Genomic DNA, 27,321 nt, shown 5'->3' on the forward strand with positions numbered 1-27,321 from the left:
CAGCAAATCAAGACTTTGCTTTTACTCTCAGTTCTCTCTTCACTGCAATCAAACAGATTGATAGTAAGGGTCTCCACCTCCACTGCTGATCTCCTGGGAGTCTCCTTCATCAGCTCTCTCTCCTTCATCATCACCCCAGCCAAGTTACTGTCCTGCCATCTCTGCTGATGGTGTCCTCTCACCCCCACTGTTGTTAACACCCAGAAAGTTTTCTTTGCTGTTGTTGACCCCAAACGAGGTTACTAGAGGTGTCTGGTCACTTTCACAACCTCCTCAGGTGCCCTGTCATCTCTGCCATTGCCCCCTTGCTCTTTGGCCAACAGAAGTACTTTATCACTACCCTCCTGTGTTACTGGAGGCCAATCCATGCCAGCCAGAATGAGTACAGTCAGGGAAAAATTATTTGGTGGTTTTGTCAGGTTGCCCACTAACAAAAAAAAACTTATCAGTCCATAATTCCAACGGTAGGTTTATTTGAACAGTGAGAGACAGAACAATAACAACGACAAAAAAAAAGATCCAGAAAAACGCATTTCAAAAAAGTTGTAAATGAATTCACATTTTCATGAAGGAAAAAGTATTTGATCCCTTTTCAAAACCAATTATTTCTGTATTAGCAGGCAAAATCAGCAGGGCTTCAAATAACTTTTTCCCTGACTGTATATGGTCATGTTTCTAAGATTTCGAGAGCTGAGTACATTAATAGTTTTATCTGAATTTAAGGGAAGGAAATTAGAAGGAATTCAGGCCTTTATGTCCTGCGGTTTAACTAATTGGTGTGTGCCATTTGGCTTTGTGAATAGATAAAGCTGGGTAACATCTGCAGAGCAGTGAAAATGTATGCTATGCTTTCCAATAATACTGCGAAGTGAATCGTGTATTATGTCAGTAAAATTAGTTTTAGTGTGGAACTCAGTGATTTCTTGATTTTTAAAACTTATAGTGTTATCATGAGAAGCTAGGCAACAGACAGCATAAATTCACACAAGTAAAGATAAAATCAATGTCCAATATACTGTACCACACAGCAACCCTCTACCATCCACCTTCCCACCCCAGACAAACCCACAATAATTATCAATGACCTGGGAGGTAGGGAACTTTGTTTTAGCCAAAGGGGTTTTGCAGCCTTTCCTGACTCAGGATCAGACAAGGAGAGAAAATACATGAATGGATGTGTGGATATATGCATGTGGGGATTATTCTGAAAACAAACAGGATAATAGGTGATTGTAGAGGTCGTGCTGCTCCACAGATTTGTGATGGTTGAATAACGAATCTGCTCAAAGTTCACACTGACAATTAAAGACAAGGTGATGCAAAGGACTTGAAAGGTCAGCTATCAGGGTCCTAAGGCTGTCAGACATGCAGGCTTACTTTAACTCTATCAGTTACAATCCTAAAAAAAACAACTAATGTAATGCTTTAGTAATTCTGTTCTGGACTTATAAACTTGAGCAGAAGAGAGAAATTACGTCATCCACGTTCACATGTAATTTATTGGCCCAACAGTGTGAATCCATACAAAAGGAAAAACAAGATCACCATGGCTGCTCGGAAATCTGGAGCGTATGAGAAATGGGACCGCCCCTCGTAGACGGCATTCATCCCCTCAGTAAAAACCAAGGTGTGGAGTGAATCATGCCATAAATGGTTCATCTCAGACCTTGACATCCACAGATGTTTGGTGATTGGATGATATGATGATTGGAAATGGACTTTGGTGGCATGTAAGCACCACCCAGGCTTACATAGTCTGGCAACCGCTTTCCTGTTAAAGTAACTTCACCTGACACAGACTATAACATGAAATGACAGCTGTCACAGACATACTGGATCTAAGACATAGTGAGCAAACACAGGAATTGTAGTCAGTAAATCTGCCAGTTAATTCTCTTATCCAGCCATCATAGAAGCGGACTGCACTGCTCCGGTCAGACCATGAGCTGTGCCATCCTGGTGTTTTAGTCATAATCCAGCTATCCCTTGGCATCACCAGGAAGAGGAGTCAGAAACATTGTTGCACTAATTTTCCCAACAACCTCAAAGAGCCTATGCAGCATGCAGTAAATATTGATATTTAATTTATGGATAGGCAATAGTTGTTGTCTGTTGCCAGAACACTGACTACCACTCCGTTGTCACAGTCAGTGCACCAACTAAGGGTCATCTGTTGTTGGATCAGTTACCTTTGATTCTGAATTTGCAAATGGAGTGGAGAAGCTCAGAGTGATTTTAAAGAGGGAACTGGGTAAAAACAACGACAGACTGTGTGACTGATCTTTTGAAATAATCTCCTTAAATCTCATTTCTAGTCAGTGGGCCAGGTGACATGACTGCTTGGTTTATATGAGAAGCCGTTTCATTAGAAGGCACTGTCAAAATGCCAGACAGCAACAGGTGGCTAATATAATCTACTCAACAGCAAACAATATTTGAGAAGAGAGAGTGTCTGTGTGCACTGGCGTGTCAGTAGTGCATCTCTGTCCCTCGTTGTTATCTTCACCCTCTACATGTAAAAGTGTTCTTAGTTTGTATGTTGCCCCAACAGCCCCTTCATGCATAGTGGTCACTACAGAGCACAGCTATTGAAAAGCTACTCTCTAGTATATGTATGTGTTTTACTATTATAGTTCCATATTAATCACCACAGTGGAAACTTGCGCATCATCCCATACGCTGCTTCCTAATGGCCAGTGATGGGAAGTGCAGGTTATTTGAATAAAATAACCAAGATGGCCAACAGGAGGTCAGAAATACTGAATGTCTATGGTATGCTTTTAAATTCTTGCATAGCAGGACACCCTTGCAAGTAGAAAAAATATATTAGCATCAAGTTATATCTAAGGATTAATATAATTGTTAAAATGTCCAAATATTTTTTTATATTTTGAGAAATTTTCGATTAATGTCATGTCCTCAAAATTAGACGCCATTCATCATTGACTTTATTTTAACTGCAGTTCATACCATTACTGTAACATTGGTATTTAATTGATATTTGTTATTAGAATATAATTAACAGTTTTTATCAACAAAACAATGTTTTTGCATATTGATCACGTGAGGACATATTAGTGTCTTTATGTAGTGGAGTCCAAGTAGGCCTACAGCTTGTGATATGAAGGCCTACAGGACAGTGGAGTATATAGCATCTGAGTCAGCTGATGATGCCAGTGGCAGTGATGATGAATGGCTGCAAGAAAAACAAAAAGATGGACCAGGATTAGTCACTGCTCGCAGTAATGATGGCAGATCTGAGGACGCACCACCAGATATTGTAATACTTTTCAAAGCAATGGAAAAATGTTGAAACTAGCTCCTGGCTGATCAGCCAGGCTTGCAGCTTGGTTACAAGTTGAACAGCAACAAGAAGTACCCTCCATGAAGAAGGACACTAGAGGCCAAAATCAAGTTAGCATAGAGATTTTAGCCATATGTGATGTCTTGATAAATCGAGCAGACTTTTGAAGTTCACACAGAAACATTCTTGAGTTTTGCATGAAATGCATTCTGGGATATTTGCCTGGGTTTGGCTACAGTAGCTAGTGAGCTGATTGGAGACCAAAACAGCAAATCAGAATTTTTTGCATCCAAGTCTGTGATTGGTTGGTTTTGTGGCACATTATAATGGTGTACAGAAAGAGTTGAGCACGCACGAAGCAGAGATGTTGTGAGCGTGAAGGATACACTGAGAGCAGAGCGAGAGGGGCTGTTATTGTGTGTGTATATGGATAATAGCAAACAATATATTTCTTGCATACAGAAATTAATTTTGTTCGCTCAAATTAAACTTTTGTTCGCTCAAAATAATTTTCTCCTCAACATGCAACATTTGCACTTGCAAAATCTTTTTACGTGCTCTCAGAATAGAGGCACTAAAATAACGCCATGCTACTGCTGCCTGTCTGTCAGGAAGCTGATGATCCACTTACAGGCAGAGGCAGGTACAATAACCTGAAGGATGTCTTGGAGGTCAAGTTAAAGTCCACGAATAGAATCCTGGTGTACGTCCCAAATCTGGGCTCCAGTGTCAGTGCAGAACTTGGTCTGAGATGCCATGAATTTGGAAAAAAAACATGGTCAGTGAGAAGCTGAGGTGTCTCCAAGGCAGAGGGAAGCTTGAGGAGAGCAATGAAATACACTACTTTGGAGAAATGATCAGCAATGGTCAGAAGGGTGGTATTACCTGCCTACAAAGAGAGGCTGGTGACGTACTATATTAATTTCCTTAAATGAATACAGCATGCTATTTAATTCCTGGGCAGAGAAAGTAGTCACAGTTGCAGTTGTCACATAAGAAGCTGTCTGTGCAATGGTGTGGGGCTGCATGTCCCTGTGACACCAATCGGTACTCAGTGAATAGAGTTTAATACAGTGTCAGTGGTAGAGAGAGTGGCCTTTGCGCGCTGTGGGCCAAGCAATTTGTGAGCAGGTAAAAAAAATGCAATAAAATTAATAGCTGATTTATTGCACTACAGTATCAGTTAGTATGGAATAGATTAGTCTTCATTGCTGTTATAGAATAGAATAGAATAGAATAAACCTTTATTATCCCACGAATGAGAAATTTGGGTGTTACACAGCTCTTATTGCAAGGGGAATATAAAATATAGAAGGAAGACACGAGTGGTCCTCACAACCTCAAGCTCTCGTTAACAGGACATGGACATTTTCATGAAAATAAAAAAAATATAGATTATAATCACTCCTAGCCAAGTTACCTTTCACAGACTACAGCCACCTATGGGCACATGGTGGGGGAAATTAAAGGGATGGTTTAAACTGAAGATGTTTTAGATGTTTTGGGACAGGACCTTTGGTTGAGGAGTGAGCAGAGTTGTTGCTTTCACTTTGATTTGTCCGAACTGATGTAAGATGGAGCTATATAAATATTCATCTATGTAAATTGTTAAGGAAACAGATGGATGATATTTTAGTCATAATTTCATGTGGTTTTGTGTGTCCTTTCTTCAGCCTTTGCTCTTCACAGTGTATTGAATTGCATCCATCTGTGTGTGTGTGTTTAGTTTAATGTTATTTATGTTTATTCTATTTATATCATGTTGATCTGTTGTTGTATTTTAATAATATGGGAACAAAAACCTGTAAAAAAGTATATGATTGAAACTTTCTTTTCATCCCCTGAATAAGTTTGTTTTTGGGGGATTTTGAGGATTTTTGTTTTTCGGTTTTTTACTTGTAAACCAAAAAGTACTTGGTAGTGTTACAGAAAAAAGGCTTGGGTTAAAGTTGACTCTTCACAACACTGTAGACTAGGTTTACATTAGGGATTGATTTTTATTTTTTTACTTTGCTTTCACTCAAGTTATGGTTATGTTACGAATAGATTGCTGTTTGAGTTCAAATCGACGATTCAGAACATTAAAATAACAAACGTTTAAGCAGTCCATAATGTTGCCTCAGATTTCCGTCAGTCACCTCTCTACATTAAAGGTGTCATGGTCCAGGGTCTTGTTTTGGACTTGTTATTCATTCTTTTGGAATTATAAGATAAGCATGTTCAGTTTTTGAAATGATGCTACTTCCAGTATGTTTCTTGTTTGCTTTCAGGTCTGTTCCCATCTTTGTGTCCAGTCTGTTGTTGTCTCGTCCGTGTGTCCTGTGTTCAGCATGTCCTGTCTTTCCGGTCTAAGACAGGAGGTCTGTTTTTTGTCTCTGTGGCTGTCTGCGTTCCCCGTCTTGTCTACGATACGTTTGTAGTCCTGGTCGTGGTGTTTTTTCCCCTTCCTGTTCCCGTGCACATCCCTCTATGTTTTGTCCTTTTATTTCCCAGTCCCATTGTCAAGTTCATATGTCTACCCTGTGTGTCAGTGTGTGTTACTTCCTGTTTTATTTTTGACACACCCTCAGCTCATATGTGTTATGTCTCCCACTGATCTTTGTCACATTGTTGTCATATATCTACCCCCCACTGGGCGCTCTGTGTCTCCTAGTTCCTAGTTCTAGCCATGCCTTTGTTTTGTCTCTGGAGTTCTGCACTTGGGTCCTCACTCACACCACACAGACAGCACATCATTTAGTGATGGAAATACACCAGATTATGAATCCTTCCTAGATGCAATGTGGTTGACTGGCAAAAGCAAACTGACCTTTGGTTCTTATGTATTTCCTTAATACCTTCGGCTCAAACCTTTGAGCATTCTGGGTAGGGAGTGTCAAAAATAAAAAGAAGGGAAATCTTAGAGAAAAAAGGGGGTAAAAAAGCTTAGTGGCTGTTCTCTTCTTTTTATAGGGCTGACAGTGTTAGATAAATGGACCAGTTAACTAGCCATCTGCAGTGAGTGACAGCTTTAAGTGAACAGAATCAAGTCAGCATATCTGGTAATTGGCATTTGTCGAATGGGAGTGGAGTGAAGATGCGTGTTCGTGTGATTGTGGTGGTGGTGGGAAGTCTGGTCTCATCCTTTTTTTCTCTTCCTTGTCACTGCCTGGCAAGGGGCCCTTCCTTATTTCATGCTTTTCATCATCTTCCTTGACCTTTCTGTTGGAGTGCCTCCCTCAGCATCACCAAAGAGCACTGTCAGATAGAGCTCATTCTCCCTTGCCACTTCACACACGTGTCAGATGTGTTAACTGTCAACCCGGGTGGGTCTCCCTGTGTCACCCACTCATTCATTTAAATGCCTCTCAATTATGCCCTTCACTTTCACAGTGTGATATCTGCATCACCACTGATGTGAGAGTGACCGTTGATGCGATTCTCAGCTGTGGTTGTGATGATAAAGAATTCCACAGCTGAAAAGTGATTCTTGTTAATATTTTGTGACTACATACCAATCCATTTAGATCTGCTCCACTAAAAAAGGCCTGCTACAACGTTTGCATTTCCTTTAAGTTTAATGGAAGTAACGGAAACAATTGTAGTTGCGCATATCGATAGAGAAGCTTTATCCAGAAAATGTAGAGATTTTTTAATTTTGTAGTCAATCAGTGTGGCGGGAATATTTTGTGGCAAGTGACCGACTGTGTCAAAACAAGCGAGCACTTAGCCCGTTAGTTACAGTTTGTCTCTATCGAGGGCTTAATTTAATTATTCAAACTAAAAGAAAAGCATTGTTTTCGACTCCTGTCCAACATTAACTTACAAAGTTCGTATCACATGATCTAACTTAAATGAAGTGCTTTAATCAAAGGGCCCTTTTAGTCAAGTCCACTTACATTACCATGCTAATAATGCTCCATTTCACTTTAGCTGTCTACACTGTTGCTAGTTATTATTTTATCATTAGAAATTTCTCTGACAATTCATTTCATGGGTATTATATATGAACCTGACTGATCTGTAATGAATTATTTCTTCAAGCATCTGCAACATAAATTTCATGTAGGGACTTTAATCCTTTTCTGGATAATCACAGAGAGTAATTATTATATCATATAGTCACTGCTCTCTTCATTTCTGCCTCCTGCTCCTTTTTGGCAAAGAGAATGATGAACGAGGTGCCAGGCCACTCTGTCCACTACCCTGGTAATTTATTACACTGCTGGCTCCAGTCAAATGCTGATGTGGAGATAACATAAAGCTTAAGGTTTAACACCACACCCAAAAATTCCAACATAAGTCAAATGTCGTCCATTCACTGGACAGTAAGTTATTATCTTAAAACCTCAAATGTGCCATTTTGCTGTCACCTCAGTTTTTGTTGTCATTGATGATGACATTTGCTTGTTTGTTTGTTTTTAATCTGTAACAATGACTCAGCATTCAGTCAGATCCCACCTCAGTTCTATCCGACGATGCTCTGCACGTTTGCACCAACCTATACCTGCAAGCTGACTTAAGTCATCAGCTAATGATAGTGCTAGCCAGTTTAGTTAGCAAGGTGCATCTGTTATTCACCATTATTGCAATATTACCCGGGAGGCTAATTTTACCTAAAGGAAATAGTCAGTGTCTCATGATGCTACTGGTTTCTATAAACAACGCACAATTTACTGCACAATTTTCCTAAAACATTAGAAATAGATAACTGAAGCTATGCTTTACTGTAACTTTAGTTCAATACACTAAAACGTCTCCATAATGCTAGCATGTCTCATAACCATCTCTAGCAGAGAGGAGGTGCATAGTATTATCTGCTTGACTATCATTCATTCATTATATGCATCACAGAATAGATGACTTTTCAAGTGCTTTCAGGCAGGCCGTCCAAACCCATCTGCCATAATAGCTGCATAATGACAACTTTCTCACTCTATAATTCATTTGAACTTCAATTCAAATACTTTATTGTCCCAGAAAGGGAAGTTAGTTTAGCAGCAAGTGCAACAATAAGGGTAAAGAAAATAATAATAATAATAATAATAATAACAATAATACTAATAATAGTAATAAAAAGCCACAAGACAGTTATTTGCCATTAAGGAGACGGGTTGCAGTAGGGAAACCTGGAGTCTTTTGGTCTTCCTCAGAGGTATTCTGAAACGACGGCCAGAGGGCAACAAATCAAACTCACTGTGAAGTGGATGGTTAAAACAGTTATCAATAGAATGAGCCTTCCTCAGCACATGCTTGTTATAAATGTCCAACTTGCCAGCGCCCTGAAACTTTGCTGGCAGTTTTTACCAGAAGTCCCAACCGATTCTCATTTGTCATGGTCAAGTTACCGAACCAGACAGTGATACAAAAACACATCACAGATTCAATAAAACTTCTGTAAACAAAGACAACATCGCGGATGAGACATCAATGGATCTCATTTTCCTTAAAAAGAACAGTCTTTGCTGAACTTTTTTAGTAGTGGCATCAGGATGAGGTTCAAAGCACATTTTATGGTCAAGCACCACACCTAAATATTTATAACTCTCAACAATCCCAATATCAGCAGTTTTAACAATAGTAGGTGATGAGCTACAAGAGGACTTTCTAAAATCTTATGTCTTTAGTTTTTGACACATTCAGTGAAAGGAAGGACTCATCACACCAAGCCACAAAGTCATCTCCAACCTGCCCATGGCCTGACTCGTCCCCCACAAAAAGACTGACGATTACTGTGTCATCAGAAAACTTGAGGATGTGTCTGTTCGTGAAAATACTGCGACACTCATTCGTGTACAGAATGAACAGAAGGGGTGAAAGACAGCAACCCGGGGGAGATCCAGTAGAAGAGGAGAGTACATCAGACAGTACACGGTTCACCTTCACGCATTGTGACCGATTAGTCAGAAAGTCTTCATCCTCCCCTGCTGGGATCTTTTAGAGAAAAATGTGTCACTTTAAATATGCAGTCATGAACACTCTGAAGTGTAGGTCCTTGACTTTAAGTCATCAATTTCCGACTACTTTATGCAAGTCCAGGTTTTTGTGAGCATATGTTCTGATTGCTCAGTTATTCTGAGGGATTCCCAGAACTGTCTGGGTGGAATGATGGCCAGTTTATACTGTTTATCCAGGAGCAGCAGTCATGTCTCTCCTATAGGTCTTTTGGCCTTTCCGTTAGGAAACAGACAAGAGACATAGTCTCTTTGGCACATCTTGGTCTGCCCTGGGGTCTCCTCTTGTTTATACGTTTCTGAAACACTGGCTCCTCTCGATGTGGAGTTACCCTTGGACAGTCATTTGCAAGGCGTGTCACGGGGTGGAAAGGGACAAGTTACCTGGGGTTTTTTATTGTGCATGTTTTGCTGTGTTTTACTTTTTGTAACATTTTAATATTGTACAGCGTTTTACTTTTATGGGTTTTATTGCATGTTTTTATTGTATTCATTGGTGACTTGTCCTGGAAAGACTCCGCCCCTCCCTGATTATGAACCTGACACACCTGGGAGGTCCCAGAGGCCAATAAGAGAGCCTGGCAGACCACGGAGAGAGAGGCTTGTGAGACAGAGGCATGGGAGACAAGGTGGCAAAAATGGTGGAGTGAACTGTGTCAGGTGGTGGCGGCCGCAAGCCCGGACGGGGGCCGGTGAAGGTTGCCATGCAGGACTTGGGAGGAGACGACGTCAGCGAGCAGAGAAGCGGAGGGAGCTGTTCAGCTGCTGGATAACTGGAGGCCAGATCACGGTGGGAATCAGTGGCCAGAGGGACAGCGCCCTACCTGCCACAGCAAGATGGGCTGGTGCCGATTGGCGTACTACAAGAAAGCGGCGGGCAGAGTTAAGAGCTCTGCCTATCCGGGGTAAGTCTCGCGACTTATCCCACTATAATCAACCGTAGCCACTATAACGAACAGTGACTGTCGCTGCCCCTCTCTTCCAGCACTCTGAAGCGGAAACGCTGACAGGACTGCGCCGCCACCGCCGCCGTTTTTCCTTGCCCACTCTGATTGGCTGGATCTTAACTTGTAGTGACTTTTATACCGTGGCAGACAACACTGGACTTTTAATGTTTATGTTTTATTTATTTTTATTGTGAGTTTTCCCTGGCCAGGGTTGTTTTAATTGCTTTTGCATTTTTAACTGTTTTGTATAATAAATTATATTTTATGATTTTTAATTCAGTGCATTCCCTTGGCTGCTCCACTGCTCCGTCCGTTTTAGAGGAGGGTTTCCCTTCTAGAATAACACCTGTGTTAAATCACAATTCCACCTTTACAAGGCGCATGGTGTAACTCCCGTTCTACCTCCAAGAAAGCTAATTTCCACTGCTTGTATTTGTTATGTCATTTTTTCAGTCAGTAGTCATATCATATGGCCATTGGTGAGAGACTAGGAACTTAGCTAAACCAGTAATTCCAGAAAACAGCTCTCTGTTGACCAGTAAGACAGCTATCATCTTGATTATTTCCCCCTTAAATACAAAAATGATACACTGAAATGTGACGTATCTAAATTACTGGTGAAGACTGGTTTGGACATTTGAAGTGTGGTTCACACAACAGACAGCAAATGAATGGACTGGTTCTTATATAGCACTTTTCTACCTGAGCACTCAAACTCACCTAATTCACCCGTTTTCTATGGTTTTTCTAGGTAAGTGCTTTCTATCTAACAGTCACACACATTCATACTCCAGTGGATGCATTGGAGAGCAACTTGCACCCATGATATTTGGCATACAGACGGGAGCAGCCAGAAAATACATATATACACACCCTATTTTTGATTGAACAAAATAAATAAATAAAATAAATAATAAATAATAATAAAATAATAATAATAAATAAAATAAAATAATAAAAATAAATCTTTCAACACCTCGCCAATAACAATGTGACAAAGCCAGGCAGCTTAATCACCTTCTTTTATCCATTAGAGCTGTGAAATAGCTTCACATCTTGGCCCTGTTGTGTGACTTTCCTTAGAAAAGACTATTTTAGCTGTGTTTCACTCAAGATGGTGCCAGCGTGGTTACTGCCGTGATCCTTATTTGCTCTGTGTGTGTTTGTGTGTGTACTTGATTGCGTGTCTCTCCCTTTTACCAGTTTCCTGACGCTTGGCTCTTAATATATGCATTCATAACTCTAACAGGGAGTGGTTTTCCACCTACATGTTTCACTGACAGCCCCACATGTCTGCTGGCTGCCTTGCTGCTCCATGCGAAACAGATTTAGTTCAAAAGAAGAACACACTTTGTTCTCAGGTTAAGGATGAATTCTACAGTGAAACTAAGTGGCTGAACCCCCTCCAAGTCATTATTTGCCTTTCATTCCTACTTCCCTGCTATTTCCCCAAGGCCTCCCTGCTGTCTTTCACACTCATAACATATTGATCTTTAAATATTTATCCTGCAAACATACATGGGATCTGACCTGTATTCCCAGTCTATCTGAAATATTCACCTCTTGCTAAATAATTGATGGCACTATTCATGTATCAGCACCTTTGTCAACCTTTCTGTAGGGGCCTCAGCCAAGCTATTTGAAGATGTTTTATTGGAAGGATCATAGCCCAGACCTCTGGCAGTTTCTAGGTACTGACAACGAAGTGCACGTGTTTAATTGGGCCATTGGCAGAGAAACAGTTACAGGGGTTGAGTGTTTTTCAGAGTACGAAAGGGATGTAAAAAGGTTTACACAATGACCTCTAAGATGCTGATGGGTTTTTTCCCCCTGCAAGGTAAGACTATGTGACAATTGGAGGAGAAATCTCTAAATGGTGGTGTTGGTAGGTTTGCTGATTTGTGACTCCTCCCTTTCCACAGTCGAAGTCAGATCGATAAGACAATGTAATCCCCCTAGCCCCCATCCCTCTCTCTGCTCACCCCACCAGTTCCAGAGTCACAACCAAAACCACAGCAGCAAATCCCATTAAAGCAAGACTGTCTCTTCTGTTCCTCATGTTACAGAGGGGAATGACATTGTTTCATATGGATCATTGACATTTGTCTCAGTGGTTAAAAAGTGCTTTTAAATGGCAATCTAAGGAAGAAATGTCAATACAACTTATGAGACATTACTAGGATGCTGTAGAGGGTGTGGCTTGAATAGGACTGGTTGACAAGTGTGATAGCAGTACTGAAGTGTCATTGGGGGAGTATTGACATGAAAAGACATTAGGCTTGAGATTTTGTGACCGTGGGCGGTAAGTTATGGTGAAATTAAAACAGGCGACGAACAATACCCACCTGGTATTCAGACCATGAATAGTTGCCTCCATTCCTCCCGTGCCAGCTTCACTGTCAACAACTCATGATCAGCCACACTGTAATTTGGCTCTGTGTGTGAGAAACAATGGAAAAAGAAGGCACAGAGATGGTAAATGGACTGATTCTTATATAGCGCTTTTCTACTCTCCCGGAGCACTCAAAGTACTCTATACAACATGCCACATTCACCCAATCACACAAGCACTTATGCAGACACCAAACTGCGTAGTGTGTCTATTTACAAGAGTGTTTATTATGCAGCAGAAAATATTAGGGAATGTGATTCTGGTTAGAGCAGGTAACTGAGATGAATTTGTTTTCCTTACTTGCAGGTCTGTGCTTTGAAAGCTCTGAGGAGGGGAGGTCCACGGTATTTCGAGAGTGCAGAGGGTTTCACTGACAGCAGCACTACAGCCAGAGTGTGGGCAGGCAGGCAAGGAGGAGAGAGAAAACGCAGCTCCAGGTGAGTCCAAACCGTGGGAAGCAGCAACCTCTGAACACAGGGAAAACACGGTTACATGAGGAAAACGGGTACGAAAGGTTTTCTGAAGAGCTGCCTAGTTACTGCCATGGAAAGCATAATGAACTGGCAAGGAGTATCAGGCTGCACCGGTTTAAGAAGCGAGCTGATTGCTCGCAGATGGAGCCCGGGTGAGGTGCTAGAACAGAAGACAAACTACCACAGGTGGAAAAAACCTCAGACACTCCCACGGACCATGAATCATATCTATCTAAAAGACTCCAGTTTGTTCATGTAAATGGAGAGTCCTCTTCACACACTGAGGTTAATTATGGAGAAACCTTTTGAATACAAGCACGCTGATCCACCCAGGTGTGCACACGGGTGTTCACAGATACAAACTACATCTTTCTTGGCTGCTACCTCAAAGCACATTGTGCGCTGTCGGCCCTGCGTGCTGCAAAAAACATTCAATATTTAGTATTTACTGTTATTTACTGTTAGCTAGATTAATGCGATGGTGCGATGGTGATGTTACTGTCATAGTCTGGCTGTGTGGCAGGCAGGAAATAGGACCCAAACGCAAACTCACGGGAAAACAGGACTGAACTCAAAATACAGCTTTATTGCTGACAAACGATGACAAAAGATAACAGCGATACAAAATAACATGAAACTAAACTGGGAAGTACTAAGGAACGGCCTTATGAGGAAACACACGGCAGGGCACACAGTCATGAGGGAGAACGCGACACCGAACTGAGGGAGACGCAGACATAAATACACAGAGGGTTAACGAGGGAAGTGGGAACACACGGGGAACACAGCTGACACAGATAACCATAACGAGACAGGGCAGGAGTGAACACAACATGACGCATACTGACGAGAGACTGTCAAAGTAAAACAGGAAGTACACGGAGGTTCAGACAGGAGGAGAGAGAGCACGGGGAGAACACAGACATAACGGGCTGGGGAAAACATGGAATAAAACACAAGGAGAGACGAGGGCTCACAGATACACAGGGGCACACAGGAGGTAACCAAATAAGGAACATCTTAACTAAACAACCTAGGAACCAAGGCATAAATAGGGAACAAAATACAAAACACACAAAAACTAAGAATACTGGGCCAACATGGCCCAGGACCATGACAGTTACTCTATTTTTTCGCTTGTTTTCTCTTATTTTTCTCTCAACAGGTGATCCGGGAGACTTTTTTCTCCTTTTAAGTGCCCTTTCTCACTGTCCCTCTTCCTCTCTGTTTCTCTTTCTCTCCCTCTTTCTTTCTCCCTTTCCTATCCCCCAGTCATGTCTGTCCCATCTGTAATAACTGAAAATAAAAATAAATAAATAATAACAACAGAGGTCGATCAAATGGACCAAAACAGCAAGGCCGTATCATCCACTTGGCAAAGTAAATCCGTTGGGTATCTTTGTTGGCTTTCAGACATCAATTCTGATGGCTAAAAAAACAAATGGGACAGGCAAAAAAAAAGAAGAAGAAAGAAAAAGATTAATTATGGAGTTCCACAGGGTTCAGTGCTAGGACCTGTTTACATTATACATGCTTCCCTTTGGCAGCATCATTAGAAACATAAAGTTGTGAGTCACTGCTATGCAGATGACAGCTCTGTCTATCCACGAAGCCAGATAACACACACCAATTAGTTAAACTGCAGTCTAAGGAGCTTGCAAAGAAAAGCGTCTGGACTTCTTTAAGTTGTTTGAAGACGTTTCACCTCTCATCCGAGAAGCTTCTTCAGTTCTAGGGTCAAATGGTGGAGAGTCCCAGATTTAAACTCTGTGGGAGTAACCCACCAAGAGGGACAATGGACCCATAATGATACTCTACCTAATCATATGAGCCAATGTGTGAAAATGGGTGTAGGTCACAATCAGCCAAGGTTTCGGGTGAGCTCATTGTCAAACCTAGCCCCGCCTCACAATGAGCTAGAACTTTCTCTAACTTTAAACATCACTTTCTCCATGTGTGGAGCTAACCGTGAGCTACAGCATGCAGACACTTTGTGCACTAACAAAAAGAGTGACTGGGTGGAGACCCAAACTGCAAACAACTAAACCCTCTATACTTTACCACCAGAGGGTGTAAAAGAGCAAAATCTGGACATACAGCTCAACAAAACATAAAATGCAAAAGACTGTTTATCAATGGTATATCCTAAGGTAAAAACAAGGCCCAGTGTGTGTCCTTTGGTGTGTGTGGGACAAGACACATGCTGTGTAAAATGAAAAGAATACATGACGCTAAGGAAAACTCCGGCAAAAAGGTCAGAGTCATCGTCAGTCTGCATATTAAAATCCCTGACTATTACCAGTCTGGTCAGCTTCAAGGTGGAGGATAAAAAGTCACCGAACTCCTTTGAAAACATGCTGTTTAGGCCAGGTGGACGATACACTACAGTACAGTAAAACGGATCTTTATTTCCAATTTTAACCAGCTGTAATTCAAATCGTTAAAAATTTCTGACCATTACTGAGCGACAGTGAAACCAGCTTACAAACAACGCAGCGAGACCTCCTCCTCGACCAGACGTCCAAGGCTGACTGATGAAGGAGTACCCGCCCGGGCAAAGTTCAATGAGGGATGAATAGTCACCACCACGCTGCCAGGTTTCAGTTAGAAATAAGAAATCAAATTTTTTGGAAAAAATAAAATCGTTCACCAAGAACGTTTTTATTTGTCATTGATCGGGCATTAATGAGCGCCATGCTCAGCGAGCTAGAAGTTGAATAATTAACAGAAATGGCCCGATTTAGGGGACATAAAAACTGAGGGTTTGATCCGTGACGCTTGTAAATTCCACTCACTGTGAGGACAGAAGGCCAGTCTGGATGAACACTCCTGAGCAAGCACAGTCTCATAGGTCCAGGCCCGACATAATCAAGCAGGGACAAGGAAGAAAAGTAACCCTCCGTACAAACTGTCTGAGCACAGGTGACCAGAAATGCTCAGCGTCGCTTCCCAGCTTATTCTCGCTTCCAGAAAAGTCTAAGTTTCACCTGGATGCCTGCTTTTTTTCCTCTCCTCCTCCACGATTTGTGTGGGCCCAAAAAGGTAGCATTGGCGACATCTGACGAAGATCCAGACACCAGCAGCAGAGGATGGAATATCCCATCGCAGGAGGATGAGGTATCCAGACCCACCATCGAAGATCGAATAGATAGCAGCGTCAGGTGATCATAGACTAAGGCAGCCAACACATCAGTGACAAAAAGGGAGAACAGGAAGGCTGAAAAGAACAGCACTAGAGCAGTGCGAGACAAACTGCAGCGGCAAAGTCAAACACAGGCGCCATCATACCGGAAGCACAAAAGTGGTCATAGTTGCTCCAAGACAGTAATTGAATTGAATTGAATTGAATGAATGCTTTATTGGCCATGTGCAGGTTGCCCCACAGAGGAATAGGACCCCCCCCCGACTTACACACACAACAAAGACATCACATGGGAATACAGTCGGAGATCGGCAGCGTTGGGAGAATAACACTGAAAAAATTACACAACAATGGGAAAAGTACAAGAGGAAAAAAAGAGACCTCTTCACACGCTGGGCAACCTATGGGAGGACAGCATGAGAACAGGAAACAAAAAAACTCCTCTGCACAGAGAGCACATTAATGTCCACATCACAACATTAGAGCACATGACAAGCCACAGGGGATGGATAGGGGGGTGGGGGGTAATCCGAAGGAACACAGCAGTCGTCCTGCACCATGCTACCATTTCAGCGCGGCGCGCAGACCCGCCGTCTTCCCCCGCAGGAACAAGCATCGAAGGCGTTTGGAAGGGAGGGGGATGAGTGAGTGCCTATCAGTGTGAGTGTGTGTGTGTGCGTGTCCATAGTTCAGCTGAGACAGTGTCCTTCGCTCTATCAGGCTAAGTAAACAGTCTGCCAGCCAACCCAGGTGGCCTTCATGGGACGGGAAGAATAGTCATCACACAGTCGTTATCAGGGAGTTGTTTTGGTGGGCTCCAGCCTTGGGCCTGCAGCTGGCGCCGTGGTGTCCAAATGTAGAATATTGTTGATTTCTCCTTTGTGAGCAGCTCGAATTTAGCACTCTGACACTGGGGCCTCGATTTCCCGTTGGAGAGCCGCGAGCCTCCCCATGATGGTATCAAACTTCTGTTCCATGGTGTTGTCAGTCTTTTGATTCTGAGACTCCACAACTGCAGTGATCCGTTCCGCGATGTTTTCCAACTGTCGCTCAAGGGTCTCATTTTGAGCAGGCCTTTCTCTGATGTTTCCCCTCATACGCTCAATGGTGTTGTTTTGAGTCTTCACAGCAGCTGTAAGCGTCTCCAAGGTGTTGACCATATTACGTTCGTTGTGAGAGGTCGCGCCTCGTCCCGTCGCTTCGAATCCAGCGGGCAGCCTTGTGGGGGTTTGAACAGCCGGTTCCGCTCTCTTATTTCTCTGATAAACCAGGGCTAAGCCAACGCCGATCAGCATGAACCCTGTTATCATGGTTCCGAATAGGTAGATATCTTCAGCGTCCTCAATCGACAGTCCCGCCAGGCACACGGTCCTCCAGTTCTGCCACCCGTCCATCGTGTAACCGGCAGGGAAAGTCCCTCCAGGGCACTCAGGCTCTCCCGAGCCCAGACTTCTCGTTAAAGGGTGTCAATAGCATTCAGAGACCAGTTGATCAAATCCATAATTCTCTTTTAGGTTTTAGAGAACGACAGTGAGAGACTGTTCCAGGGAAAGTAAATGCACACAAGACAAGACAAGGACATAGAGGCTAAGCAGGGAAGATAAGGGTGAGGAGGAGAGGAGAAAAGTGCGACCGCCTTCGCTGAGAGCTCAAGAAAGAATGAAATTAAGAGAATTAAGAACAGTAACTTAAATTAAATAAGGAGGTATTATTCAGCACGGCCTTATCTTGGACAACATCTGCCCCTCTGACACCACCTTAAGAGATTCCAGCTGCATCCCCACAACATTATTGGCTTTGTGGATCAGTTTATTGAGTCTGTTGGCATCTGTGACCCTCAAACTGCTGCCCCAGCATACAGCAGCATAGAGGATGTCACTGGCCACAAACGACTCATAGAAAATCCTGAGCATTGTCTGACAGATGTTAAAGGACCTCACCCGCCTCAGAAAACAGAGACGATTCTGGCACTTCCAGAATGCAGTGGTGTTATTATCCCAGTCCAGTTTACCGTCAGTGTGTACTCTGAGGTATTTTGTGACGGAGGTTTGGTCACCCCTCCTCCGCTGCAGAGGAGGGGTGGTGCAGTGGGTTCTGAGGACAGTTCCAGGGAGCCTGATGGGGCAGCTGGGCCTAATCTCCTGATGAGGCCCTGTATGTTTAGAAGACTGCTGGGAACAGAGGAAGCAGGACTGAGCTGGAGTTGTCTCCACTGTAAGGTCGTCATTATTATTGTTGTTTCCATGAGGCCAAATAAAAAGACTGTGGTCCAAAAATGCTACCTGTGTGTGTGATGGGTCCTTGTCATATATTTACACCCAGGATGAGTCCCACCCACTGGCACAAATAACAAAAGCAACAGTCAAAAGAGAGGAGCGTAAGAAAATCAAACCAGAGAGACAGAAGCCAACCCTGCCAGCCAGGGAGGACTCTTAAAAATAAACTGTCCATAGTGAAGCAGAATTAGCAGCCCTACAGTACACGCAGCTCCTTTCGCAGTACATGCAGCTCCTTTCGATGTGGAGCAGCAGATGCTGCTCCACATCGAAAGGAGCCAGCTGAGGTGGTTCGGGCATCTGACAAGGATGCCCCCTGGGCGCCTCCTGGGTGAGGTGTTCCAGGCATGTCCCACCGGGAGGAGGCCCCGGGGCAGACCCAGGACACGCTGGAGAGATTATATCTCTCGGCTGGCCTGGGAACGCCTTGGTATTCCCCCGGATAAGCTGGAGGAGGTGGCTGGGGAGAGGGAGGTCTGGGCCTCTTTGCTTAGGCTGCTGCCCCCACGACCCGGCCTCGGATAAAGCGGATGAAAATGGATGGATGGATGGACAGTACACGCAGACCTATGTAAAAATGTAATGCACAAAATAGGTCTGCATATTTCAAAACCATTTTGAGGGAAGTCATTTAGTTGAATATTCAAATGAAATGTCTTATCAAATCACTAGCTATGGTGACTAGATTCAGTTACTAGCTGCTCAACTTTTAGTCTGTTTTCATTTTATTTATAATTTATTTGATGCACATGGATCACTTAATCAAGTTTAAAATATAGCCTATATACAGTGCATATATTTCGTTGTAAAACATTAACCTACATGACAATTTTTCTTGCCGTGCTCTGTGTGTCGAGGACTGCTTGTCGTTCATAATGTAGCGTGTAATATCATTGATTTATAAACATCAAGAAAAGCTTCTTTTGCTGGAGGGTCATTGCAAAGTGTCAAGCAAATCCTCGATGGCAAACATGGTGAAGACTTATGTACACACCCGGATACTTTTATGGTGTGACAAGAAGAAGGATGACCCAGTGCATATCTGCTTCACTTTTAGTGGTTGATAGATGGAGCCATCCAAACGTGACTGTACCCTGCTTAATCGTCAGCAAAGACAGCCTGAACTTTATAAATCTTCTTGATTGACAGTGTTAACTTAGTGGAAGTGTTGAAAATGTCTGTCCCCTCCTACAGCTTGTGCTGCACAGCAGATGCTCATAGTGACCTTTCACTGGTGCTCAGCTGGGTGCAGAGGATTTAGGAGATTGGAATCTTCTTAACATTGTTAAGTTTATGCATCTCACTTATTAGGTCTCATGTCTTTTTGTTTCTGCATTTGAAATTAAAAATTTAGATGTTTAAAAATAAGCCAAACTATTTCTTTGATGTCTGCTGGGCCTTCGAAGTGAATTTTAGACTCATTGTTCAAAAGAAAATAAACCCTCAAACTCCAAAACATAGAATCAAACTTAATCCGGAAGCTCCTGGTAGTAATCTGGGACTGTAGATGTCAATACTGTTTTTGTGGAGTAACATTTTGGTTTTATTTATTTATTTGTAAATACATTTAATCAGTATCTACAGCTTATTTGCTAAAGGTCAAAAGTTTAACCAGGTCAAATGATGGTCAGCCCATATCCCATGGTTTAGAGGGCAAATGTCTATGATCTAAATCCACTTAAAGATGGGAACTACAACAAATGTAACACTTCCATAAATCTATTTGCATATCTACCTCTGTCTAAAGTGATAGCAAAACATATAATTACTGTGGATGCTAAAGATATCCATACTGACGTTCAATATTCTACAATAGACACGGAAAACGTTTGAGAATATTATGCCTGTGACCAATAAATTGTGATGCACATGTACAGTAATGTGCAAGTTTTAGGCAGGTGTGAAAAAATGCTGTAACTATGTATTAACAGACCTCTCTGCATTGAATCATATCTGTTATTAACCTCTGTCTCTCTTCCACAGCATGTCTTTATCCTGTCTTCCTTCTCTCACCCCAACCAATCACAGCAGATGGCCCCGCCCCTCCCTGACCCTGGTTCTGCCGGAGGTTTCTTCCTGTTAAAAGGGAGTTTTTCCTTCCCACTGTCGCCAAAGTGCTGCTCATAGGGGGTCATATGATTGTTGGGTTTTTCTCTGTATGTATTAATGTAGGATCTACTGTGCAATATAAAGCACCTTAACTGTTGTTGTGATTTGGCGCTGTATCAATTGAATTTCTTCAAAAACTGTGTGCAAGTGTACCTCAAAGAAGGCAAAGGGTGGTCACACCAAATATTGATGTGATTTAGATTTCTCTTTTGTTCATTCACTGCATTTTGTTGATTGATGAAAATAAATGATTAACATTTCCATTTTTCAAAGTTTACAACACTTTTTGTCACCTGCCTAAAACTTTTGCACAGTACTGTATGTCCATAAAGAGATCAGATGATGCCTTGAGACAGATATGAGCTCTGTGTCAAGGCACTCACTTCCACTGTGGGGCATCAGTGGGCTTCAGGTACTGAATTAAACATGCAAAGCAATGTCTCAGCTGGGATTTGAACCCAGAACTTTCTGGCTGTGAAGCATAAGTTCTAACTGCTTCATCACCATGTCGACCTCCTTCAGAGCTCATGTCTTTTTCATTATTTTTCTGTCTCTCTGTTCTCTGTCCCTTTTTGTGAATCTGCCACTTCCCTGGCCTACCATAATAGCAGTCTCTCATTTGCTGTTTTGCTTGCATTTGTTCTGCTAGTAATGTCAGATAAAGCTTTCTGAAGCATGGAAGCTTGTAATGAAAAACGGTTCAACACTAGAAGCAACAGAGTCCTCTTCAGTGACATCTGGTGGCCAAAATATGTAAAGCATCTTGAATCTACAAATTAAATGAACTGCTTCATTATGTTTGCCCACTCGAGAGAGCTAAGTTTCCAGCTTATGCTTAATATCCTGTGACAGTTCTGCAGGATATCAGGCTACCATTGTGGTGCTTTGAATATGTGAAAAAAACGTTGTTACGTCTATTTAATTAATACATTATTTTGATTAATAAACCTTCCTTATTTAAACATGCACCATGCAGATCTGGAAACAGAGAGGAAATGAGGAGAGTCCAGAAGGAGCTAAGGAGAGAGATAAGGAGGGCAAAGGACAGCTACAGGAGGAAGCTGGGAGTTCACCTCAGTAACAAACTGGACTGGTCCACAAACACAAATGCACTTTACAAAAAGGGACAAAAAGTCGTCTCCCACCTGCTACAGCGGCTGAGATCCTTTGAGGTGAAGAGGACACTCCTCAGGATGTTTTTTGACACTGTGGTGGCGTCTGCTATTTTCTATGCTGTGGTCTGCTGGAGTGGTGGAATGGCAGAGAGGGACAGAGGGAAACTCAACAAACTGGTCAGGAGGGCCAGCTGTGTCCCTGGGACTGTCCTCTGAAGTCCATCGAGCAGGTTGGGGAGGAGAGGGATGTTGTCTAAGCTAACATCCCTCATGGACAACACCTCCCACCCCCTGCATGAGACTGTCTGAGCACTGAGCAGCTCGTTCGGCAGTAGACTTTTACACCCAAAGTGTAGGAAGGAGCGCTACTGCAGGTCATTATTACCAGCAGCTGTTGGACTCTATAACACAGTTTAACATAGTTATCTTACTCATCAGCTCGTTTGGTCACTGTACATTTCATACATATTTCTGTACATTGTTACCTGTATATACGAACTTCAGTTGCTTGTATAAAGGACCACTTGTGTCTTCCTTTTATGTTTTATATTCCCCTTGCTATAAGAGCCGTGTAGCACCCAATTTCTCATCCTTGGGATAATAAAGGTTTATTCTATTCTATTCTATTCTATTCTATTCTATTCTATTCTATTCTATCACTGTGTCCTGGTTTGTTGTTTACCCTTTGTTCCTCTGTGGAGAAAGCACTGGTAGTCAGCAGAGATGGTAAGTAAAGTGAGTACAAATACTTTGTTACTGTATGTGGCAAGATGAATATTAAATGTTCTGGCTGATCCTACTTTTAGTCAGGCGCATTAGGAGGCGCTAGTATAAATAGTGGCCGTCTGAGCATCCCCGAATCATGTACCTGTTGTCTCCTTTCGGTCACCTGACTTCCCCCGGTGTTGCAGGTAGGAGCTGCGTACATATCGTTGTTGCCTAAGCCTGAATTGGCAGTACTTGTGTTGATTGTGGTGTTTGTGTTACAGAGATCACCCGTGGATTACCTTCCTGAAGCCTCCATCGTGGCTGGTATGTGTTTATTCGGTGCAGTGCGTACATTGTTTCACTCGGTAGTGAACCAATGTTGTTTATATGTCATAGCTGCAGAAGCCTCCTATGAGCCACTCTGTTCATAAATCGAGTGACGCCGTTTAATTGGTACGTAACTCCGATTTGTCACAATCTGTCTTTTATGGTTTGGTTTTCTTATAGTAAAACACTCATTTTGCATTGCAGGAAGTGTGGGCCTTAGTGGGCAGCCAGTAGCTTTACAGCAGGGTTGCTATGGCTTTTCTATGCTCTGCTAACAGAAGTGCTGCTGCTTTGCCTTTCCCCATCTGCTTCCGTTTGCAAGGGGTCTTTTTCTCTGCTGTTACCAGCCTCTTAGCAATGGACGTCGGCATGGACTAGTGATGGGATTTCCGGCTCGTTTTAGAGAACCGGCTCTTCAGGTTGTTTTGTTGCTTTAATTAATTTATTATTAACAACAATATAAAATTATGCACAAAAGGAATTACTAATGTAAAAAACCCTGTGGTTTTATTTATATATGTTTATATATAAATATATATGGTGGCCCCTAGAGACAATGCACGTACAAACTCCAAAACACATTTCTAGCATTAACTGAACTTCCAAACAGAGCTACTAGATCACTTAAATTAAACAATTGAAAGCATGTGTGTATTGTTTGTGTATTTATACACAAGCACTCATATATATTCAGATAATTAAAAAAAATGTTCATTTACATGTTACTACCACACACCAAATCCAGTCATTGGAAGCATGAAGGAAAGTATACTCATATGTGGCTGAATATTCATATGCGATAGTTGTTGATAAATCATGTTGAAGTACAACTTACAAAATGTAATTAAGTGATTTTTTTAAAGCTTGAATATTGATTCAAATCATAGAAATAAGGTCACAGAGAGAGAGGGTCATGTGGTGTGGCTGGACATCAGGTGATTAGATGTCATCTGTCAAATATCATTGGGTAAGATCTTAACCCCAAGTTGCTCTCCAATGTACCCATCAGAGTAAGAATGTGTAAAAAAGTACCTAAGAAGAAGGTAGTAGAAAGTACTTGTGTGAATGGGTAAATGGGGAATGATGTATAAAGCACTGAGTGCTCAGGGAGAGTAGATAAGTGCTATTTAAAATCATTCAGTTTACCATTTACTGCTGTATTCCTGGGGCATTAAATTTCCAGGGGATGCTGCTTTCCTGTTGGACAACATCTACATGGAACAGATAAGTATGTCATGGTCAAGCCGCCACTATTCTCTCAACCTCTCCTCTCAAAACAACCTATAGCTTAGAGTTTAATTCTTAATTTCATTCTGTGATTATTTATTAGCGGCTTTTTCTTTCCTTCTACTAAACTGCTTTAATAAAATATTCTGCATTCAAAAAGTCTAAATTGTGGATATTCTTGACTTGACTGGAGGGCTACCCTAGCAAGCACACCTTCAGAGGGAGCAGGACCAACATCCGGAGGACTGAGCAGCAGTTAGAGCTGGGTGAGTCCCCTCCACTGCTCCATCTCAGCTCTGTTTGCCTGAAGGGTAATACTCACAGGATCAGGGATTAGGAGAAACAGAGTTTCCAGTGTTTCAGGCCTGTATTGTACATTCTTTGAATTGTTCTTAAAGGAGCTATTTTCTACTTTATTTGAGTACATTTCAGAATCTGTACTTTTCACTTTTAATGAACTAAAAGTGTTGCTTCAGTACTTGAATTTTTACTGGAAAAAAAAATATATATACACTGACTTGACTCCCTGCATTCGCCTCGTAAAGTGTATTTGGGTACATAAAGTTTTTGCCACTCATTATTGTTTGAGCCCTACCTGCTTTGGTAGTCTTGACAGTTTGTTGCCCTTTTGGAGGAGATGAGAGACTAAATGAGACTGAACACAGCTTTCAGGTGTCACAGCCTGAGAAAGTGCTAAAGAGTGTGAGACCTGAGGGCAGAAACTTGCAGGTTTTGTGAGAAGAGAGGCAGAATAGAGGGCAGATCGTGCATTTGCTGTTGTGCCTTAGATAATGAACCTAGTTTAAATGAGCAGACTAGAGTTCTTTCACCGAAAGGTGGGGGGGGGGGGGGGGGGGATTTTGATAAAATATTCGTGTTTTTACGATGTCTACTTCACATTTTCATTGCCCAGTTGTAACATGTACTCACGGAGCGTAAGTTTGATAACGTCATGGAGAAGCTCGCGGCTCTCCAACAGGAGATTCAGAGACCAGTGTCGGACTGTTAGAACAGCTTTGAAATTCATATGAGTTGTTCGCACTAAAGTAAAAACCACCATCACTTCATGCGGATACCCCTTCGGCGCCAGCTGTACTCTCATCCCTCCTCCCCCTCCAAACGCCTTCGACGCTTATTCCCTTCCGATGCTGACGGTGGATCAAGGAGACCAGCGCACAGGCTGCAGGCCCGGATGTGCTGTCTACACTGGCTGTCTCTCACCCTTTACCCACCCCTGCTGCTTGTCATGTGTTTCTTTGGTGTATTAAGAGTTTTTTTCATGTGCTATGTGCAGAGGTGTTTTTTCTGTTCTCAGACTGATCTCCCTGTTGGAGCTCAGTCTGGGGGGAGTTATTTTTTTTCTCCTTATCTTTCCTCATGTGGTACATTTTCCATTGTTATACCTCTCTGACCTGTCTTCCCCATGTGATGTTTGTGTAATGTATGTATGATCAGAGGGTAAGATGGGACCGCCATTGCGTGCAATAGGTCGGCAGCCTTAGCATGAAATTTCCCACTCGTGGGACTAATAAAGGTATCTTGTCTTATCTTACTCTTATCAGCTAGCTTAACCCTCTTTAATCAGTGTTGGGCTTTAACAGTCTCTGGTTGTTGTTTTTGGCTGTCTCCAAAGTTTGGCTCGCAGCTTTTAAAGTATCGATGAGAGTCACCTCCATCTCTGCTTGGGGCATCCTCATCTTTACTTTTCTCATGTGTTTCCCCATATGGAAAAGATATATATAAATCTTATAAAGTTTGTATCTGTCTTGTGTGAAACTTGTATGAAAAGCATACAAGAGTGAAAACAGATATAAGATCCCTTGAAAAATTATATAATGAAACTTGTATGTTTTGGATACTTACTAAAACAATATATGAAAGCAATGAGAAAGTGGCCACTTTCATGAGTAAATCATGTAAGCCTGATATGACTTTGATTTCTCCAGTGCCTTCAACACCATTCTTCCCTCGGTTCTAAAGGACAAGCTGGTGAACTCTGGAGTGGACCATCACCTCACTACCTGGATCCTGGACTACCTCACCGACCGACCACAGTATGTGAGGACTCAGGGCTGTGTGTCGGACAGGGTCGTCTGCAGTACGGGGGCCCCACAGGGAACGGTTCTGGCTCCGTTCCTCTTCACCATCTACACTGCAGACTTCTCCCACAATTCCACCCAGTGCTTCCTGCAGAAGTTCTCTGATGACTCTGCAATAGTCGGCCTCATCACTGATGGGGGACGACAAGGAGTACAGAGGTCTGACCCAAGACTTTGTGGACTGGTGCCAGCTGAACTACCTCCAGATCAACGCCAGTAAAACCAAGGAACTGGTGGTAGACTTCCGCAGGCACAAGCATTCTCCACTGCAACCACTGAACATCCAAGGTATGGACATTGAGGCTGTGGACAGCTACAGGTACCTTGGTGTTCATCTGAACAATAGACTGGACTGGACTCATAACTCAGACGCCCTCTACAGGAAAGGGCAGAGCAGGCTGTACCTGCTGCGGAGACTCAGGTCGTTTGGAGTGGAGGGCCCACTCCTGAAGACCTTCTATGACTCTGTTGTGGCTTCTGCTATCTTTTATGGCGTGGTCTGCTGGGGCGGCAGCATCTCTGCTGGGGACAGGAAGAGACTGAACAGGGTGATCCGAAGGGCCAGCTCTGTTCTAGGATGCCCTCTGGACCCAGTGGAGGTGGTGAGTGACAGGAGAACGGCGGCTAAGCTGTCATCTCTGATGGACAACATCTCCCACCCCATGCAGCAGACTGTGACAGCACTGAGCAGCTCCTTCAGTGGGAGACTGCGGCACCCACGGTGTGGGACGGAGAGATTTCGCAGGTCTTTCCTCCCCACTGCTGTCAGACTCCATAATAAAGACTTTAACTGATCAAGCACACACATCCATACATATGCAATAATACTAAGTGCAATAATCCTTTCTGTCATCGTTGTATTTTTACTCAGTTGTATATAGTATTTGTATTTGTATTCTATTTTTATCTTATTGTATATTTATTTTATTTTATTCTACTGTATATAGTATTTTATTCTATTCTGTACAGTTGTGTACTGTATTTATTCTTATTGTATTCTAATTTTTGCCTCATAACTTTTGCACTGTCCACTTCCTGCTGTGACAAAACAAATTTCCCACGTGTGGGACTAATAAAGGTTATCTTATCTTATCTTATCTTATGATTCACTATATAAAGTAGGCCATATCTTATGCAAGTCTTTTATAAGTTTTTTCTATTTCTTTTCCATATGGGTCAGTCAATTAACATTTGAGTGGTTCATCTACAAGGTGGGTTTGGCCATTTTCTTATCCTAACTATAGGCTCCCAGTACGCCCTCATCCACAG

General features: G+C 42.5%; 1 long non-coding RNA gene across 1 annotated transcript; it reads right to left on the bottom strand.

The window, feature by feature from the left end:
* Positions 1-3,941: 3,941 nt before the first annotated feature.
* Positions 3,942-13,040, bottom strand: LOC113015895 (uncharacterized). The gene is made up of 3 exons (XR_003271177.1): positions 12,877-13,040; positions 12,530-12,619; positions 3,942-4,050 (listed from the first exon to the last, which is right to left on the bottom strand). It is a non-coding gene; the product is annotated as an uncharacterized LOC113015895 (long non-coding RNA).
* Positions 13,041-27,321: the final 14,281 nt, after the last annotated feature.

Source organism: Astatotilapia calliptera, chromosome 23 (genome assembly GCF_900246225.1).
Source record: "Astatotilapia calliptera chromosome 23, fAstCal1.2, whole genome shotgun sequence".
Classification (NCBI taxonomy): domain Eukaryota; kingdom Metazoa; phylum Chordata; class Actinopteri; order Cichliformes; family Cichlidae; genus Astatotilapia; species Astatotilapia calliptera.